The following is a 22,988-nucleotide window of genomic DNA, read 5'->3' on the forward strand; positions in this document are numbered from 1 at the left end:
TTAACTTGTTTAGATCCCCATTAGCTACTGTCGTGTGTAACAGTTGCTATTCTTCCTGGGGTCTACATGTGGTGTTACACAAAAATACACGCACGAATAACAGAACTCATACTCACAATAACACACACAACAAGAATTTTGTCAATTTAATATAGGTATAAGCTCTTTAGTAATAAGATGTTAGTGATGTAAGTGTTTTTACATCAACACAACACCAGATTCTTTCATTCTTTCATATCCATGGTCAAACTCAAACTTCTTATACCAAATATCACCTGAGGAAATCTTAAAGTAACACCATTATTGCCAATGTTTAAACTACAGACGTTACACAGGAAGCAGATTAATTTCCAATAAGATAATTTGCTTTCTCATCATCATCATCATCATCATCATCGTCCTCTTCCTCACATATACACACTGGTATAGTGAAACTGGGTTAAGATGGAGCGAGAGATAAGGTGACTCAAATTATTATTTTATTATTAAATGTTATTTGTTTCATTGTATCCACTCCACATACACCTGGTTTATACAGTAGAACAGTAAGTACCACCAGAGGAAGCTCGTACCACAGTTTGAGAAACATGCTACTGCTTTTATAATCACCACATCTAAACCCGGCTGATCACCATGACGACAGACCATTTATTTTCATTACCACCACTAAACAAAATGATAATTTAAAAAAATAATATATATATATATATATATATATATATTTTTAGTTTTGTAGTTGTGTAGATTTTTAGAGAATCTGAGAGTGTGTGTGTGTGTGTATGTATTGTATACACTTTATACTGCATGGTGTGTATTCATGTTTCTGCACTCACATGAGTGAAAAGTGGTTGTTCCCTCTTCTCGCTGCTCGTCAGTTGTCCCAGGTGACATTTACACATTCAAATCAGAAAGTGTATATCGTCGTTTGAGGCACATGATTTCATGCTTTTTTGAAAAGATAACCACTGGCTCTGCTGCAACAGTACACACACACACACACACACACACACACTGTGTTACACAAGACTCATTCAACACATGTGATGTTCTGTTGACATCAAGTTAAAATCCTCACATTTCCCATGCACAGCTGACATGACAGGAAGCCAGCGTGAATGTGAGAACTGGACTGATATGATCAACTTTTTTTGGGCTACAGTTTTCTGAATTTACTAATTTTCAGCCTTAAGACTTGATTATTGATTATTTTCTGTTTTTACGATGATAATATAGGCTTGCTGCGTGACTGCATAAATTAAAATGAAGGTCTGAGTCCTTGACTACGACTCTTAGTCTTATTTTTTACATATCCATCAGTGGATTCTGTCTAACCGTAAACAAAGAGGAAGTTGTGTAAATTTCTACAAAGCACAAAACATAAATAGACTTAAGGGATTTGAAATAATTTATTTACTCGGTTATTAATATATTTGTCTTTTAAATTTCCTATACTGCATGTACCCACATACATGGAAGATATATCACTAAAGATGTCACCACTTGTTTTCTATCTTTACTTGAGGGAATATAGTGACACACATAATGAGTACAAATATTTTTTATTTATTTATTAGTTTATCCCTGTGAATACAAAGCTAAGTAAACACGGAGCTGACTGTACGGTATATGGAAGCTTTGCTATGTTTGTCTATGAGTTGCATTATTTAGAGTTAAAAACATTTTGGTTTAATCAGTGACTTTTTAAAAGTTTGCTGCAGAACAGAATTGAGAAATAATTATTTAATTTTAATTTTAAAATGTTTTCGTACTTCGTAGCTCTCTTGTTGACATAGTGTCTGCGATCTAGATTCATGTGGATGCATCAAACTCTATAGTGTCTGTTTCTGTATTTCCAATGTAACTTTAAAAGTACATTTTATACAATAATCGATGACTTAGATGCAGCAAGGAGTAAAGTTAAAGACACTTAAGGTAACAAGAAATTTAGGTTTCATTTTATTTGACTGTTCCTGTGGGTCAGTGTGTCTCTGGATATCTTTAGCCTCTGGAAAATGAAACTGAAATGATAAATATTGATCATATCATCAGGTTTAACCTAAATACATAGGACCTAATACTGTGAATTTCTTTGTATAGCTATGCCATTTCTTTTGCTTTTGGATATAATGCTGTTTTCTAGTAACACAGGAAGTCGGAGGTTGGAACTAGAAGTGATGTCACCTCTGAGTTGTCCACATTCCCGAGAAGTCAGGGAACAAAGCATGGATGCTCAGGCTAGCAATTGTTAGTAATACCGGTCGATAAAAACCCTCTACGTACATGTTCACATATAATAATTGAACATTACTATGTGTACAACTGATTTATATGACAGAAGAGCAATTAACAGTAAAAGAAGCAGTGTTTGAGCGGCAGCCATCTTGGGTTGGTGAGGTTGTGCCAAGTTTTGGAAGATCCAATTTCCTTCTACAGGAAATTCCGGCTTCCTACTAACACTGGAATGCATCATGAAGAACTGATTCATGATCACCTTCCAGTTTAATTCAGTTCCTGTCACTTTGCATAATGCCATATCATTTAAAGTGTAACTTAGTTTCAATACGTTGTTGCTGCTGCTTTATTATATTTGTGTTAACCCTAATTTGTGTTAACTATAACCCTGCACAACCTCTATTTATCTAAATACAACAATAAATAAATAAAAATCAGGTAGTCACATTTAAATTTAACATCCTACTACCTTCCAATATAATCAATTAAGCTACTTAGAATGACATGATCAATACATTCTAATCGTGACTTTGTCAAGTTTTCTATAAATGATCAATTCTTATAACTCCAGTGATGTGGAGAATAAATAAAAATATATAAAAAGGCAAATTTCAGTGTGGCTATGAAAGCTTGTGACTTAGTCAGTGTGTTGATATTTGCGATTCTAACTAATCCGGGCAAATTAAGATAGTCACCAAACACCATTGCATTGTGTGTTCTTATGATGTCATCCCACTGTTTTAAAGTATTTTAAAAATACATTGCATTGAAGTATTTTGATGCAAAATATGAAGCCATTTACATCAGCTCAATAAAGTTCAAATGACAAAAAAAAACACGTATTTAAAACACACACACACACATATATCAAATCTACTGCCTATCCCTGATGATGTTTTGTTCAGTGATTAAACATTTTTAACATAAGGCTCTCATCATATAATTAAGTAAATTAATTAAAACACAAGCTGTAATGGTATTATGGCTTGTGTTTTAATGAATTGTTTTAATCTTTGTCAGCGTTTCACCTCATTGTGTTTTGCTGTCACTTCAGCAAATACTGTATTGATACAGTTACCTGTTGTTGATTCACAGCATGTGTTGTAATGTCAATATTATAGTTTGGAAAGTAGCAATAAATAAATGATCCATATGTTTTGGACATTGAAATCTTCATAGCAGTTGTCTTACAGTATATTTAAAATTAAGTTCATATACAGAAAGTCCAGTTACTTCAGTTTACTTTGTAAAACTGACAAATTGTATTATAATGTACGTCAATGTCACCAGAGAGAGAGAGACAGTGTGTGTGTGTGTGTGTGTGTGTGTGCGCATGGGTGTGCACATGTGTTGATTTTGTACATTGAGTCAGTAAATTTTAGCTTGTCGACAGACAAAACTGTCAAGTGGCACTGATGACAGGGCCCGAATTTAACAAGCTGTGTAATCAAGCAGCCATAGCAACCATGAGAGCGCTATAATATGGCACTGTTGACAGACAGACAGACACACACACACACATGCACACACTGCTCCATCCTCCGAGGCTCACGGTCACATTTATGATAATACACACATTTAATAGATTTCTGACACGTTTCATAACATCCTGCGCCGCACTGACTGTCATACACCAGGAGCAATCGCTTTTTGATTGTGTCATAAATTAATTTGCACTTATTAAAAAACTGTGTATTTTCTTCAAAATGACAACCAGTCCAGGTCGTGTTGTGGTTGTTTGTGAATATGTGTGTTGCACGCCAGGAGGACTTCACAAATACCATAATGAAAGGTGGAGTTTTTGTTTTTTAAATGTGTCTGTGAGTCATCACACACTGCCCTACACACCTGTCTGTATACAGGTGCTAGAACAGGCTTACTGACTGACTGACTGTGTTTTGGAAAATTATTTTTTCTTTCTCGTTGTTATTGTAGCGCTAGCTCACTAAATGAACTGCAGATGTGGAAAATGACATTTTGTTTTTTTATTGTTTATGGTTTATTTTGCTCCATTAAAGGGAAACTCCACCAGTTTAATTTGGTTATTCAAAGTCGTCCACAATGGCCTCTCTTGTATAATGTCTCATGCGGCGGCTCTGGAGGAACTTTGGCAAGTCCTAGCAAGAGATGAAGACAATAAATTCTGGGCGAAAACCCGACAACATAAATTGAGGGCATGGACAGTGGACAGTGGGTTGACCACAGTGGAGCGTAAAGTTCTTAGTGACATGAAATCTGGCTTAGAATATGTGGATGTTTAACATCATGACACATATACAACATATTAAAAATCAGTGGCAACAAAATGGTTGGTGGCGCAAAATGTCAAACGTTACGTAAAACATTTGTTTCATGTGTCATATTATGCAACTATGAAAAGTTGTGATAACAGTAACAGTTTCATCTCTGGTTGCAACAGTCTTGATGTTTTTATAGCTGGACTGTGAGATTATTACTCTAACGACAAACACAAATGGACCTCTAACCATAAAGCTATACATTGTTATTTGTTTTCTCAAACAAAACAAAAAAGAAAGGAAAATAAGATGTCTAAAATAATAAGACCAATCATTTTATTCAGACTGAATGCTTTGATTCGCTGGTGTACCTCTCCACTCCCTGACCTGCCTACCTCAGTTATTCATTATGATAAAATTGGGTGTTTCCTGTAAGTGATTAGTACTTAATATAGATTTTTGAAATCACTTGCAGACTACAGCGTTTACTAAGAGGACTTATTTAAATCCAGATAATGATATTTCCCCAAAGCAGGTCTTTTTTTTTGCCCTCTCCTATATAACCTTCATCTGCACCATTGTCACTTGATTTGTAAAAATTTAGCATGAGACAGAAAAAGGACTTTTTCCTCCCGATATGGGTGTCAGAACAAAACAAAACTTCATGCTCCTTGTCTGCATTCTGTGTTTGACCCCATTCCATTTCACTTGTGATTACGCGATGTGTGCGCGCTGTGTCGTCTCCATGCGTCGCTTTTGTTCTAGCATTCCACCTTGCTTCTGCAGACGCTGACCTGTATTGCTGTGTAAGCCCCAGCTGAATGTAAATATGTCAGGGGAGGTCATGCATGCACTGAGAAGGGAAATGTGTTGTTTTTGGATTTTCCCTGTCCTTCGCCGCCTCAGCAGCTCACTGATATTAAACCTCTCACTTCCTTTTTGAAGCCTCTTTGTTTACCAGCCGACACGTTGTTTTACTGCTCGCTCATTCTAGTACTGAAAAAGATGGATTGGAACAGATAGACATCGATGTGTTAGCTTTTTACTTCGTGTAGGTCGTTTGTGGTTGTTCTGTCTGTGACCTTCATCTAATTTTTTCCCTAATACATTAAAGGCAATTATTTTTATTTGAGTAATATTTTTCAACCAACTCAAAGCAGAGATCACTGCAGATGCCTTCACTTATAAAGAGACCTATACACGTGGGAGTGCATCTTGAGGAAGTTCATGATAAAAGGTCACAGCTTCCAGTTCACATTAATGTTGGCACAGACTCTCAGGAGGTGACAGGCTCAGAGATGCTTGTGTATCGTTTGTGACACGACTAACAGGATTTTACCCATTTCTTTTACCCAATTCTCATCACTATTAGTTCAACCTCCTCAACTTTAGTCATTTGTGCACATCATAGTAGCAATTTCTCCTTCCTCGGAACAAATTGCAAATGTTTTTGGACATGTATGAGTTGCTTTCATACAATTCTCTGCTGTTTTATTACATTATCATTTGCTTATGTCATGTCAGTCAAAATGAACTATATTTATGGACGCTGAATAGTCGTTCTCCATAAAAACGACTAGTCTTCATTTCATCGCTTGAGTCATGACATACAAAATTGTTGAACTAGTTATGAAATGATGTCAAGCAAATGGCAGAGTCATGCAGAGGGTGGATTCGCCACTCCAGGAGATACTTTCCTCACTGCATTGCAAGGGATGACATGACGATATGTGATGTAGATGAAAATATGTGGCCAGACAGACAGGAACGTCTGGATGTTCCAGAATGATTCGCCTATGTTCAGTAACAATATGTACTGTTATATTGTTCACGTTTGTGCACAGGCTGTTTCTTATGTTTGTTCTAAATAAGTGACTGTAGTGTATTTTTCTTTTGCACAATGCTGGAGAATTGCAAAGAGCATATACAGTAAAAATGTGAAACCGTACGTATAGCAATGTATAACTTTACTGTAGTTTTCAAATGGCTGTATGTAAGTAGTGTATAGTGCTGTCTTGAGCATTTTCAGGTAGTGTCACCGAGTTCTGACCTTTTTTTGCATTGGAAAACACTGAGAGAATAAACTGTCATAATGGAAACTTGACAGAGCCATTTGACTATCTTGTTCATAAACAATGGTGTCAAGACTTCTCATTTTGATGACACTGGCAGTTTCATTGACATGAATACTTGCTTTTGAGGAATGGACTATCCATTTTGAGCAAGTGACGTGCTTTTGCAGTGCTGTGCAAATGTTAATAGTGATGTGAGAAATGCACCAAAGCCACTGAGAAGAGCTGTAAATGTCTTGAGGCTTCCCTGACATAGTCCTGTCTGTGTTTTATATCATCACATCTTTTTATCAGCTGGATGTAGAACAATTGGCCCTGTTTCCCATATAATAATTTATTTTACTGTGTTATTAAACAAATAACAGTGTCTTTTCCCACTACTTTTCTGAATATATCTATTGTGGTATCACTGGGAGGCATAAAAGATAATTATAACCTTCTGTACACACACACACACACACACACGTATATGTATATATGTATGTGTGTGTATATATATATATATATATATACATATACATATACATATACATATATATGCATATATATATATACATATACATAGTCATAGCTCTATAGCTATCTGAAGTAATATTAGGAATTTACTTTCTTTTTAAATATATTTACATTATTAGAGGGATTCAAATGTTGATCTTTACTTCAAACAACCAGTATCTTATCACACACACACACACACACAGGTTTCAGGTTTAATCAAAACACTGCCCACACAAAGACCTCTGTGCATCAGACTGCTGTGTGGGACGACTTTTCAGACACGGGCTCATGTGACACAACACATGTGAATGGTGAGACTTTGACGCTCAGACAAATAGGAGAGCTCCAATGACCTTGCATCAGAGAAAGGTCAGTTTTCATGGACTACACGGTGTAAACAATACACTTTACATGTTCACTGCAATCCAACATCTCTTCTCACATGTCATATACAGTTTGATCTCTGGTTGTTTTTTTTTTTTTTTACAGCACTTCTGTGTTGTTTACTGCACACATTACATAGATGATAAAAAATGGTATTTCAGGAGCTTCTCTGATACTGTAGCACACACACACATACATTTGGCATGTGTATCATTTAATCATGAAACAAGGTGTAGTCATCCAGCATCTTTCAGTGGTTCACACATGAGAGATGATCCATTTCTACAATGAGGGCATCTTTTAGAAAAAAAAAGAAAGAGGTGCAGCAGTGGAAACAGTGTTGATCGAGTTTTCTGTGAGACGTATGCATTTTAACAAAATACTGTGTGGTTGAGCGGTGGAGCCTGTTCAGCAGGTGCTCACGTAAATGGAAGAACTCGTGCCGCTTCTTCCACATGGTGTTTCGCAATCAGAGAACGCCGAGTATACTGAACGCACACACTGTGCCATTCATACAGAGACATTTATGAGTCAGCTGAATGGAGGGAGATATCAGACAAACTGATCGTCATCAAAGCATCAAGAGAGAAATTGGGCAATATTTAATTTTATGTCACAACAGTCATGACAGCTATGTGTCACCATCCTTATTTCTACTTGTTCATAATACTAAAGTCATTTTAATATTTAAATTGGCAGTGCATATACTGTATACTATAGTGTGGAGTTTGTATATTCTCTGGGGGTTAGGGTTAGGTTCACGGGAGTCTCCCATTTTGGACTGTAGGTGTGAATGTGAGTGTGAATGATTATTAGTGCGATTGAACTCTTTTCCAATTTCAAGTGGGATAATAAGTCAGAGCACTGATGTTTCACTCTACCATCAAATCAGAGACTGATTTCCACCAGGGCTGAACAATGAATATGTTTTCAAGACAAAAATCACAATTAGAAAATTGCAGATGCCATAATTAATTCCATATTCTATATGTAAATTTGAGAAAGCAATACATACATGTTAGTACCCTTAAATTCTCAACTTGGATTGGAGTAGTTTATATTTTGACAGTATCTCATGTCTAGCAATCTAACAGGGAATGCTGAACTAAAAGCTTGATTTAAAATGTTCATAAATCAAATTATTATCGCGATATATGGAAGAAAGATTGCAGTTTGGAATTTTAACCCAAATAGTTAGGCCCTAATTTACCACCGAACATGCAGGGATTTGATTGGATTTCTTTCCAGTGCAGTTGTCCTAATTGCCTTCACATGTTGTACATCATATATTGTGCTCAAGCGAGTCATTTGCTTGTTTTGATGAATATGTTTTGTGGACTCAAGCCTTTGATGTGGTGACTTGTTATAATGGGGATTTCTTTTTGGTCTTATTTGCAGGGCTCAGGCGCAGGATTGAGAAACGGTTTCACCACAGGACTGTCACATTGGCTCTCACCACGTTCGCCCATCCTGACAGGCAGCGGGGAAACCACCTGAGAGAAGCAGCTCTGACAGAAGTTTATACAACAGCATGTTCAGTGCCTTTATGATCACATCAAACATGTGCATCATCAGACCTAATGGTTAAAACATTTGCTTTTTATTACAGCTGTGTAGTGACAGATAGTGTAAGATGGAGTTATAGGCTCAGCAGGTGATGTTAGTTAGGAAAGGGAACAAGGGAAGCCCCTGTGCTGCAGTTAATGAGGTTTACAAGCCTCCATGATATTTCACTTTTTATTCTGATCATTTCCAGCACTAAGTAAGATTTTCCAAACCCACAATGACGTCATTTCTCCATCAACCGCACGTTCAAGTTCTCTTTTCTGGTGCTGGTCTTTGTTTTATTAGAGATTAGAGAGGCTCCCCCCGTGTTGTTGTGTGTGTGGCCATGCAGTGCAGGCTTTGATCTATAAAATCTATAAAAACATTTGTGAATGTAATGAAATATTCACAATCACAATTTCCCTAATAGGTCATTTGATAGTTTCACACTCACTGAGTCTCTTTGAGGGAAAAGTTCAAATATGGAGATGAAAAGTGACTGCTGTGAAGCTCACGTTCATGTTCAGGTTTTGTTATTTTTTGTAAAAAGCTGGAGAAATAGACAACGTCATGTGACATAAATGGGTCCTATTTCTAAAACAAATGAATTGTATCCCCTTTTATCACCAAAACAGATTAGCCATATAATCTTCAGTTTAAAAGAGAACACATAAAAATAATGATATGTACTGTACATGTACATGTATGTAGCTCATCAGCACCTGTGACCTGTTTTAAGTTTGAATGTTCTCGGAATAAAGGGCCTGTCATAGTAAGTAATCACGATATGAATTTGAAAAGCCAAATAGCTCACTATTTATTCAATTAAACCTAGTCAAATTTAAATATTTTGCAGATACATTCATACAAATCATGTGTCAAGAGGTTGTTTAAAATGAGGGACAGTCAATACAGGCTAAGAGTAAAATGCATATTTAGAAAAACAAATCAAACAAATGTCGGACTGTGGAGAACTTTTAAAGAAAGAAATCAGAAAGAAATTTCATACGACTAATTTAACCTTGTACTATACGTGTTCATGGAAATATGGAATAACTACAACTGACAGAAAGATAACACAATTTATCCTTTCATGTCACAATGTTTTATAAACAGAGGAAGGTGCAAAATAAGCTTTAGTTTCAGCTTCCAGTGTTCAAAATACGTATATTGTATCATATTAATAATTTATAGTATATGACTTTTAATAAGTGCCTGTAAAAACAAATCTAGTGTCAAGTCTGCCTCCTCCTGTTTGACTGACTGTGAGTGCGGCTGCAGCAGCAGCAGCAGCAGCAGCAGCAGCAGCAGCAGCAGTAGCAGCAGCAGCAGCAGCAGCAGCTCAGATTAATTAACCAAAGTGCAACACATCCATTCATCGCAGAGGCTCGATGATCAATACTGTAAGTGTCATTGCCTCATACTGGTGGAAACAAAAAACAGAAAGTGTGAACAGTGTAAGCAGCTGACGAAGCGTTCAGGGAAAAGTGCAGAGGAGGGTGGAGTGAAACTGCAGCAAGCGTCGAGTGGTTGAGGAAAAGCCAGAGCCAGAATTTGTAGAATACAGGTGACAAAGTGTGGCTGCAGGACTCAGATAAACCTCTCACTGATTACTACATCACAGTGATTATTCCTTCAGCTGGAGTTCAGTGTTGGAACACTATATAACACTAACGTACAGTAGCCTGCTTTGACTGTTTCAATAAAGGCCTGTCACGGCATGTTTACACTTTCCTCGCAATAATGTAAGTGTGATCATGTCGCTCATGTGATTGATGACAGCGGCCCGTGTTTGCTGAAGCACAACGCGCCAAATGTAAAAGAATCACGAGAACATTTTAATGACAGGTTTTAGTCAGACTTTTGGCAGCCGACATCTTAACAAAGCCACTGGAAAGATAGACATACAGACTTACTGATATACAGAGAGATTGATACACACACACACACAGTTCTATTTACTGTTACTGGTGCAAGGTCATGTTTTCATGGCACTTTGAAGTGAAGAGGAGTTCTGAGAGGAGAAGCAGCTCTGGGAGAGTTCAAAGTGAGGACATGCACAAATGCCCACATGCAGGAATAAGGGAAACTGATGTAGCCTGGTAGACGCAAAAGTCATGTCCATGTAGGTACAAACTAAAGGTATCAGGGTGCTTACTTTATTATGTTGAAGGTATGTTTAGCATAGGGTCTCAAACTTGCGACCCCTTCAGTCCATGTCCTGCGGCCTTACACTTATTTTAAAATTATAACGAAAACTGACCATCATTTAACATTATTGTTTTTTTTTTTAAATTAAATTAAATTAAATTAAATTAAATTAAATTAAATTAAATTAAATTAAATTAAATTAAATTTTATTTAATTATATATAAGCTTGTCTAGTGTTTTAATTACAATGTACTGTATACATGTTATTTTGATTTAAAATTAGATTTGCTTTAATTTCTGTCCGTTTTTGTTGTTTACAGATTAATTTTGTATCATAAATGTTTTGTTTTTTTACTGAACTTTGTATAAAATCAAACACTTTTACTTTGAAATGGTGTGAAATATCATTCTTAATATTTTTAATCATGGATTATCAAGACGTGATTTTAATCTCTGATCACTAAACAGTTCATTTTTAGTGCCCTCTGCCTCCTCTAGACCAGTCTAGAAGTTCACTGGCCCCCAGGTCATTTTGAGTTTGAGGCCCCTGGTTTAGCACAATTAAGAGCAGCAAGTATCAAATTAGACTGTTGAACTGAGCTGAGGGCAGTCCTGTGCTGCACACAGGAAGTGATTTGTTTCATGTCAAAAAAGAGGAAAGAAGAAATCAAAATCATTAAGGGTTCACTCTGTCCATGTTGAGTGCACTCATGACTCTGGAATAGAAGCTTTCATGGCTCTGGAACGTCTTCCAGAGGGCAAAAGTTCACAAAAAGTTATGTCCGGAGTGGGTCGAGTCTTACACTGCTTTGCACTCTTCTGAAGCGGCGTTTGGAAAATGTTCTCCAGGGACGAGCGAGAGGCCTTTGTCCATCTGTGTGTTCAAAAGGTAGAAACTGAAAGAACCTCATGACTGTTTCCAGACATCTTCCCTCAGTCCGGTGCCAAACAGAACTCTTGGCAAAAGTTAAACGTGTACTCACACACACACAAAACCATCACGCCAAAAATCAACAGATGTTCATTTTCCCTCATAAAGCCACTGTTTCTCGACTTGTTTGGACAGCTGAGTGTGTCACATTTTGCCATGAATGTCACACCTTGTTCTGATCACGGGCTCAAATATTTTATCTCCACATCCAAATGAGCACATTTTCCTGTGAAATACAAAAGCGCTGGTCAAACGAGTCCAGTCGATGATTAATCATTCAGTTGGTCTCTAGAATTTGTCCAAGCTAACTAAACAAGAGGTTTCACGTCACGATACGGTTCTCATACGTTCTCGTGAATGTGAGGCTGTGGAGAACAAAAAATCTCTTCAAATACTTTTAGAGAATTCTTTTCTGAAGAAGCTTAAAAAGATGACAATGTTCAATTTTTGAACAAGCTGCTAAATATTGGTCAAGAGGGATATGAGTCATAATGAAATCAGAGAAACAGCACTGGTGAGCTGTAAACCGCTGCTCTTCAAACCAAAGACAGCAATAAATATTCTGTGTGGTTTCTCTTGGAGGCATTATTCTCCCCCCCGGGTCACAGAGAATCAGTTTTAAACACCCATTTGTTTTATGGGAGGCATCGTGTCTCTGTTATTAGGTTTTCATGAAGAAGGATTATATCTGGAGCACTTTTGACTCTCTCGTTGTGAAATATCAGGATGTTAATCACGTCAAGTGTTTTGCGAGACAGCGCAGAACTCTCCTTATTGCTTTCATTTAATAATTATTAACAGTTTAAAGTTGAACTTTGTTATTTACAAAACAGAATGGACTGGGAACTATTATCGCTAACTGCTGAACGTTATAATTAACATCAGTTTTGTCACAACCACTTCAGAATAATCATAACAAAGAATCTCTATATGAATTAATATACAAAACAATTAATACAGGTTTTAAGTAAATACTTGTCACATAACACAGGCGTATAGACTCAGTTGTCAGATTATTAGGTACAGTATATCTGCTGTCCTGCATTTAGCGATGATGACTCAGCTGTAGGCTCCACTAGCCTACTTTTTCTTTTTCTTTTAGATATTTAACAACACATCCTCTCTGAGAAGATCTATGGTTACATAAAGCAGCTTTGAGTGCTATTTACTGTGCTATATACACAGTAAATACAGACTTTGTATTCCTATATCTTCATGAAAGTTACATTTTAATAACCTGATTTAAACCCATGCCTTATTGTGTTGTGCCGAGCTGTTTTTTCTAATATATAATTCACATTAAAAGACATTTCCACAAACTACATTCTTGATTGACATTTATTTCTACATATACGTGAAACAGTCACAGGAAAGGAAATCAATTAGTGAGCTCCATGTCACAGCTCAAATGTTAATGCTATGCATGTTGCATACAAAATGGATTGAATGAGCATTAAGTGCATCCCTGTGCTTGCTTTAGTGTGGTCTTGACTACTTTGAACGTGAGGATTGGCAGCAACATGATGAATCCACTGCAGAGGTCCCTCACCTCCACCTCTGATCTCCAGCCGATACATAAAGCGTCTGCTACGTCCTCGTAAAGCTGCTGATGCAAAATCCCACTTTGTCAAAAAAGAGACAACAAGACCAAACGTCGACTCGTCCCTCACCGTGGTTAATCTCCCGTCACCAGTAATGAACAGAGTGGAGAAACTCAAATGCGTCACCTCTGATCTTTAACCAGGATGCAATTTGTATTCACACTCTTAGTCCACACAAACAGAGGGGGGGGGGGGGGGGGGGGTCGAGGGTCAGAGCTGCACTGAGCTAATCATATTTTCAGATGTATGAGCAAAAATCGTGTGCACTTACACAATCAACACAAAACGGTGTCTTATTATTATAAAGAGTTAGAAAACACTGAAAGATTTTATCTGGTGTCACAGGTTAACAATACAGAAAACATAAATATGTTATTTTTCTAATGTACATTGTAAATTGTTTTATAGCCAATGGATGTTAATAGTCACTGTGACCTCACAAAGAATAACTCCTCAAGATCATTCTCTTAAAATTGGCACAGATGATCACTTAGACTCACTGTTTTTGTGTTTTGGGCCTGAACATGATATCTCTTTTATACGTTCAGCTGAGGCATTGTGTTTTAGTCCAGTGTTTTACTAATTTCTCTTATTAAACTCCCTCCACACACTTACAATGACCTTGGATGACCTTATTCTGAATTATACATTATTTCAATCAGGATGTTTACATGAGCTGCTAACATAAAGTCCCCAAGTGCTATAACAAGTTATACCTTATACTCAGATGTGAAATGTGAAATGTGATACATAGATACATAGTACTAAGATCAGGATAATCCACGTCTCAATCTGATAATTGCTTATTCAGAGTATGACCTTATTCTGTTTGAGATTCTTAGTCTGGGTGATATCAGAATATTGCTGTATATGTAATCATAGTGCTTGTGAGTGAGGATATGTTGTTAAATATCGTAACATCATCAGTTACACGCTTTAAAAGCATCCTGTCATTTTGTGAAACTGGCTGTACGGACCTACTTTATCAGGCATGGAAGACAAAGCACAGAGTCATCTATCAGACTGGTTAATCTGGTCCTGTCCCTTCAGTAAATTCTTCATCATAGTTCTGGGTCTTTGTTGGCTGGGAAAAAAAGATCACTGTGAGTAAATGGGTGCGTCTGTTTAATCCCCATTTTCTGGAATGTCTTGTAAAACCACCGCCATGCACTTGTTTACTTTGGAAGAGAAGCAGACCGTGGCGGTCAAACGTTGGTGCGAGCGTTTGAGTATAGGCATGGTAACTAATCATTTATTTTTGAGGTCTTTTTCTTTGGCTTGAGCAAAATCATTTAGCTCCTGCAGTGAAATTCTGCGTTAAAATGACCAAAGTTTTGAAAGAAATCCAAACAATCCAAATCATTTTGTCACAGTCATGTCTCGAGCGTGAGACTAAGTGGTTTTCCACTTAAAAAGGCCAGTCAACTAATTCATCTCCTCAGCTCTTAACAGCATGATTAAAAGCATCACTGCAGTTGAGGAATTCCGAACCGTCGGGTCTGTTGTGGGTGTAATGGTGTGAGGAGAGAAAAGGCTGTTTTATAAATGGAAGAGTGCAATTTATCTTCTTGCACTTCGTACGAGGTCTTTAATCACAGTGTCATGCACCGAAAGACATTTGTCCTCAGGTGAGGAACCTGTTCGTTTTGATAAAGATAGCGCGTGAGGAGCGTGTTAGTATGCATTATCCACTTAAACACACACTATTTATAAGAGGTTTTCATTTTGGCTTCAGGGTAGGTTTTTTTTTTTGCACGTACACATCTTAGCTAGTTTTTCCTCTAAGGTTGTTTTCAGACAGACAAGGAATTTATTTCAGAAAATTCAGAGTATGATTGGGGTCAGGAACAGACCTTTGAGAAAATAGGATTTTAAATTGACAGAAATTCCTTTTGTAAAGGACAGGACAATATAAAAAAAATGACAGCGATAAAGTCCATTGGACTTTTTTTTGTGCCTCACTGAACTATACAGAGGACAATATGCCTGAAATACACGGATTATAAAACAGTAAGAACAATGCATTAATATATGTTCCGGTAGACAACACAGGGTTAGGGTTAGTTACAGTTATATAATATAACACTTACATAAAAGAAAATTTACACAGGGAAATTAAATAAAAAATATTTATTATAATGTGACACGCCTTAATAAGCTTTAATGGAAATTTCCCTCTGCACAAACACATGCTTGAAAAACACTGATGTCATAAATAATGACAATCTGCACTTTCTGTTTTTTTTTTATTTAAGTTTTAAACAACAACAATAATAAAATAAATCAATGTCATTCATCTACAGTATACTGATCAGTCAAATGGACAGAAAATCAAATATAACATCAGGAACAAGCACATAAACAATAATACAGAGAGAGAGAGAGAGAGAGAGAGAGAATAAGTAAAGATTAAAAATACCCCAATATTCAGTCATACAAGTTACACACTGTAGGACAGGTAATGAAAACCTTTTGACTTCAAAATAAAAGAGACAAACAGTCTCAGCAGGGAGGTATAGTCCATAAGCGGCTTCCAGATTTTCAGGAACAGCACTAATCCTCTCATGAGGAAGTACATTAAAGATGTCGTTATACCACATGATCACAGTAGGAGGTGTATCTTGGATCCTTTTTTAACAAAACACATTTTCTTGCCGAGAAAAATAAGTTTATCCAACAAATGATGACACGCCCTTAGACGGCAGGCCTAGCAGAAAGAGTTAGACTCTATTTTCTAATTTTGGTTTTAAAAATTCCACTAAGCTCTTTGGATATACACAACCAATATCCAGACATTTATCTGCACTGCCAGAAAAGACATTTTAAACATAGAGGAGATCTTTTCGGATCCATTTTATTACGAATATAGAGTTATATATGTAATCTGTGGAAATGTTTGTGTTGAGTTTCCTGTAGTCTAATGCAAGAGAACTCATTTTTAATACAAGCAATAACTCATGCTCATTGTATTCATTTTCAAGTTCCCTCCTGCATTTTATATTCACTTTATTTGATAAAGTAGAGTGTATAAGATGGTACAATCTTATACAAGGCTTGCCATGTGTTCCCCCTTTTTGCTTACGTGGCTCTCAAGGTAATTCATGGGAATGAATGATGTTAATATTATTAATCAGTATTTTGTGCGCACATTATACCTATTTCGGGGCCTCAAATTACCATTTTGTGCCCACTAATTAATATTTTGTGGTGCACGTTATACCTATTTTGTGACCACAAATTAGAGTTCTTATCCCCAATGTCATGTCTGCGACTGAAAACACCAACTTATCATGCAAACGACCACAATAAAAAGAAAATAATGTATTCAAAATCAAAGAAAAATCAGGTCCCAGATATGTCCAACACTGCTTCCAGATTTTGGCAATGTTTTTGGTTAGAAGTACCATCTGAAAACCATTATCACAATCCATTTAACTGAAGGGTTCTTATCACTAGTCCACTTTATGAATATATATATATATATATATATATATGTTTAGTTTTCAACATTAGCAGAGCACAAATTAGTCATAATGTCAGACATGAACAGCCACAACAATAAAAGAGTGATTTAACCACTGTGTTTTGAGGAGAGTATGCGAGCCATACATGTGGTCACCAGTGCTAGTTGTGTCTTTAGTTAATTTAAGGGACCTTTCATGATAAAATAAATATCACGCATGAAGAGCGTTGTGCTACGATCAAGTTAGCTCAAAAAACTTTTCAACACGACAGTGAGCGTACGCTTTCCAGAATATCATCTGCTAAAAACCTCAACTATAAATATCTGCTTTCATCTTTTCCAGTGATGCACAGAGCTCTTGGGAGGAGGTCCTATTGTCTGTTGTTCAGCCAAAATGAGAAAGGCACTTTTTCTTTAACCAGCAAATCCTCAAAGGAAAAAGTCTTTGCTTTAATCTGTTTAGACTGGGCAGACAGGGTCTGCCATGACTAAGCAAAGCATGGTCAAATCAAAGTGACCCTAATTATTAGGCCTGTGATTAAATCTGACGTAAATTATGTGAATTTAAGCTTTGGTGTCAGGAAAGTTTAATTGACTTAAGTTGTGTTTGAGCTTTATTTCTCAAACATGTAAACACATTTGAACCATTTTGCTTTAGTAAATACCAAGTGAAAATGTGAAAAAAGAGAAATCAAACAGTAAATAAAATGAACATGAGAGTTTGGCATAGTCATGTTTTTGTATTTGTGCAGGGATGGAATGGTTTCAGGCTCTAAAGTGAATAATAACAAAGGAACACTGTGAAACTGTGACTGCACAGATAATTGGCTCAGATCAGGATCAGGAGGGAGTCAGAGTGAGCTGAGTGCACGTTTGGGCGTTCAGACAGTGACAGAATTACAAATTAAACAAATTAGAGCATGTCTTTACAGGTAATCCTAATCTTATAATGGAAATGTATCAGTCTCACTATGGTGCAGAGGTGTTTTTTTTTTCATACATCATCTGTGGTGCAGATTTTGCCCATTTCTTCTGCAAGGATTATGTACAGATTTTGTGCTGTGACGGTCACAAACTCATTCATATTTGTCTGTGTCAAAGGTTATTTAGGAATCTTTGCTGCCGATGAATGGATGTATTATTTGTATGCGAATTGCTTAAGTGGTAAATTGCCGCAATAATAATACACAACTCCTTATGGACATCCTGGGGGGGTATTCCGTTGTTGATTCAGTTATTATTAATTATATATCGCATATTTAAAAAAACAAAAACAAAAAAAAGAGTAGCTATAATTTACAGAAGTCAGAAGAAGTGAACTTTGAACTTTGACGTATACAAATTGAATGTGATTTAAAAAAAAATGAGAATAAAAAAAATATTTTTGGCCTATGCTGACAAAAGGATATAAAAGACTCTATGTTGCACATTCTCTGTGTTCTCAGGGTTAAGATACAGTGATGATGAACTTGTTTATCAGTGACATTAAATGGCTGCTTCCTAAGCTTGTTTTTTTAACATTTAGTATTTTACATCTGTGAACATAGGTAAAGAAACGCAACCGTGTGTTTACGTTGACCTGGGACAAATGTTAAAAACAGAATAAAACATATTTGCATGTGAAACATAAAATTAATCAATTTTCTATCGCTTTATCCGCCACAGGAGGGTCGTGGGGGGGTTCTGTGCCAGCTGACATAGGGCAATATGCGGGGTACACCCTGCACACATTTAGATACAAACAACCATTCAACCATTCACTCTCATGGTTAATTTAGATTGTCCAATTTACCTAATCCCCATATTGCCTGTTTTTGGATTGTGGAAGGAAACGGGAGAACCTGTAGAAAACCCACACACACGCGGAGAGAACATGCAAACTCCATGCAGAAAGACCCTTGTTCCAACCGGGGCTCAAACCCGGGGTCAACTTGCCGCAAAGGCAAGAGCGCTAACCACGGCTAAATACAGGATATCATGTAATTAAATTCATCAAATTAAAAAAGAAACAATTCATCTGAACTCACCTCATTTTTAAAGCTGACATCTGCTTCCTGGGTTCAGTGAGTGCGAGTGCATATGCACATACTCTCCAGGAAATGACTGAGTTGGTTCAACTACGAACTTAACCAGTGATTTTTGGAGATGAAAGGATTTCAAACAACTTTCATGGGGTGACTGTTTCTGATAAGTAATGCTCTTAATACAGTTAAGAGTATGAGTCAAAGAAAACGTATGACCCTTGAGCTTTTGTAAGAGATTTCCTCCCACAGTCAAACATGCAATATGGGGATTAGGTTAATTGGACAATCTAAATTGACCATAGGTGTGAAAGTGAGAGTGTATGGTTGTTTGTCTCTATGTGTCCCTGCGATGGACTGGCGAACTGTGTACCCCACCTATCGCCCTGTGTCAGCTGAGATTGGCACAGCACCCCCCGCGACCCTGTGGAGGATAAAATGGTATAAAATGGACGGATGGATGGATGGACTTTCAAATGTAGTAGGCAGCGTAAACACACATGATCAATCTCCAGTGATTTTGGGAGATGAAAGTGACTCTGATGTGACGTTTTCAGGCCTGTGAGGTCACAGAAATCTGATCCTCATGTCTGAATTTGATTGGTATAGAATTGAACAGTATTGCAGGTAATGTGAATGTAGCCTGAAATAATTGTGTCACACTTGGCTCCACAGAGTGGATTGTGACAGAAAAGTTATAACTCTGATTATAAGACACATGGTTCAGTTTGAGGAACCCTGATAAATCCAGGTCCATGTTGTTAGTCCATGTTGTTGGTCTTGTCTGCTTTGTTTTGGGGAAGCAAATTGTGTTTCTTTCACAAACACAAGTTTATTTGACGGCGGTAAAAATAAATAGTTTATGCCGCACTGTGTGTTCTCGCAGACTGATGTCTTTTTATTTGTTCACTAGTTGTTATCATGCACTTAAGGGTGAGATAACCGAGCACATTATATTCCAATGCACCACCTCGTGTTCTTATATTTGAAGTCATTTTCCCGGATTAACATTCTGTCTGCCTGTGTTTGCCTTTTCTCTTTCTCTGCTCCAGTTGAGATGTCGCTGAGTCACTTTGGGGCCATGACATCATCATCATGAGATGGGAAGCCTGGTGGATGTGACCACAGGCAGCGACAGAGGAGGTGGTGCTGTGAGTGGCGGTTTGTGCTGTGGAATTGCCTCAGGAAGTACTTTTTTTTTTTTTTTACAAATGTTGAAAGGAAGAACACATTCATCAGGTTTTGAAGAAGCAGTAAATAAGATTTGGACAGTTGCAGTGACCATTAAGCACCTGTGGGAGGACGGTGATTATCCTGGTGCTGAGGGCTTTTTCTTGCCAAACTGTTTTTGGGCTGTTTTGGATGCAAAATCGCCACACCCTGTGAAGTAATGCTGATTCTGTTGAAATCATGACAGTGGTGACCACAGCTTAAACACAACGAAAAGATATTTCCCCCTAGAGCCTGTGTATTCCTCCGTAATTATGTGGACAAAACCAGATGTGACACTTTCTAAGACACATTCACCTCTCTGTACATTTTTATGTGTGAAAAGGGGAGAAATACAAGTTAAAGTAAAAATATTTTTTATCATGAATAGACGTCTTTATTGTTTATTTCTCACTGATATGCTGTTTTTATGTAAAATAATGCAATATTTTCTTAAAACCTTAAACTGCACAATTTACACATGTTTTTTTTTTGTAATTAAATGATTACTTAAAGTGCAAGTTCATTTTAAATTGCATGGTTAGCAAATATTGCTGTTTGAAAAGTACGTAGCCTAATGATAAAAAAGACATCACTGGATTTCAAACAACTTTCATGGGGTGACTGTTTCTGATGAGTAGAGCTGGAATGTTGTGACACAGCTCTTAATACAGTTAAGAGTATGAGTCAAAGAAAACGTATGACCCTTGAGCATATTGCATAAACATGCAATATGGGGATTAGGTTAATTGGACACAATTGACCATAGGTGTGAAAGTGAGAGTGTATGGTTGTTTGTCTCTGTGTCCCTGCGATGGACTGGCGAACTGTGTACCCCGCCTATCGCCCAGTGTCAGCTGAGATTGGCACAGCACCCCCCGCGACCCTCCTGTGGAGGATAAAATGGTTTAAAATGGACGGATGGATGGATGGACTTTCAAATGTAGTAGGCAGCGTAAACACACACAATCAATCTCACAGAAAACACCTAAAGCCTGAAGAGAAAATAATTGCATCAAGGGTTGACTTTCAGTGTGCAGACAGAGGTGGTGCTTTTTAACACAAAGAGGAAGAACAAGTATGAAATGTCCTTAGTGGTCACTGAAAACACGTCCAAACTGAAAGAAGAGGCCAGTTGTACACGTCTATAATGAGCTTACTTCTCTCTTGTAACGTCAGAGAACGTCCTTCAGAGGAGTTTAGAAGACATTTCTATGACGTGATTGACAGTGTGAACCGTCAGATGGGGTAAAACTCAGCTTCTTGTTGTGTACGGTGTGTGCTTGTGAGAGAGGAGTTCAAACTGTGGCCTTTTCTTTTTTATTTTAAGACCTTTATGGCACAACGGCAGCTTGTCAACAGCCTGAAGGCAAAAATAAAAGATCAAGGAACACAGCCGTGCATATGTGTGCTTGAAGAGAGTACGCGAAGTAAGAAGAGAAGAACAAGGATCTGAACAGGAAAGAGTGTGCGTGTGCGTGTGAAAGAGATGGAGTGGGAGGGAGAGAAAGAGGGGCAGAGATATATTTGTCTGCCTATAAAGCTCAGCATGCTTCTCATTTCTAATTCTGGGCTTGTTGAGTAAAGTTCAGCAGAAGTGAATCCTGAGTCTGACCGTAAGAGATAACAATACACCAATAAAACTTGACAAACTGGGGAAGCTGTTGCTTGTTGGATGTTTGAAGGAGCACACAATGAAATGATGGCTCCATTTTCTGTACGCCTGAGACCAAAGAAACATGTGACATATAAAAGCTGTGTTAAACATGTATTCTGTGTGTTGAATGACAATACATTGAACTTAAATTAAATCGGGTGTAATCTTTTGGCCTATAGTAGCAGCTAAGAAGATGTGTGGAGTGTCCAGAAAGTGTTTCTCTTTCGTTCTTCTTCTTTTTTTTTTTTTTAAAAAAAGACACAGCTGTGTGACCTTGATCTAATGGGAGAAAAAGAAGCATGTGGAGTGGACAGATCTGAGAAAACCACACACCACATAGTTAGCTCCACTCCACGTCACAGAAATGCCAGTGTGAAAAAAAAAGAAAAAGATACCATTAGAAAACAAGAAAGAATCGATCTTACAAAAAAATAAAAAAATAATCAGGTGGAGCCACTGCCCAGCTGGATGGGCACTGAGCCCAGCTGAGTCAGCATTTCAGAAGACATAAATATTTCAGCTGGAGTTTGTATTCTTTGAAAGATTAAACACTTTTGCGTCAAACTCTGATCTTCCCCGGTGACCTTTTTGAATCTTTTGAGACTCCTTTATTTCAGCTTGTCCACAGAAGTTAATTGTTGAAAGAGAGGTCCAGTACCAAAGACTGACTTTTCTCTACAACACGTCTCACACAGATCTGCTGTGCAGCTGCTGCTCTGTTTTACATAGGGGTCTACCTTTGAAAATCTCTATGAATATTTGTTTTATTGTGCAAATAAAAAAAAAAATAGAATACTCTCAGGGAACAGAAACACTCGAGTGCTTTCTATACAAATTATGACATACAGACGTAGAAACTGTGCAAGAAAATGAGCAAAACCCTGAATCTTAAGAAGAGAAGTGCAGCAATGTGGCAAATAATCTGTAAATAAGACAAAGGAGTCCACTCACACATCACGTGTGGCCCAACATGGAGTAAAAGTTCAC

General features: G+C 37.3%; 1 long non-coding RNA gene across 1 annotated transcript in view; it reads left to right on the forward strand.

Moving 5' to 3' along the window:
• Positions 1-9,950, forward strand: part of LOC131474456 (uncharacterized) — a 50,763-nt gene extending 40,813 nt beyond the window's left edge. The window contains exon 3 of the long non-coding RNA XR_009242289.1: positions 8,822-9,950. This is a non-coding gene — a long non-coding RNA (uncharacterized LOC131474456). The remainder of the gene's footprint in view (positions 1-8,821) is intronic.
• The last annotated feature ends 13,038 nt before the right edge of the window (positions 9,951-22,988 follow it).

This window comes from Solea solea, chromosome 15 (assembly GCF_958295425.1).
Source record: "Solea solea chromosome 15, fSolSol10.1, whole genome shotgun sequence".
Taxonomy (NCBI): Eukaryota; Metazoa; Chordata; class Actinopteri; order Pleuronectiformes; family Soleidae; genus Solea; species Solea solea.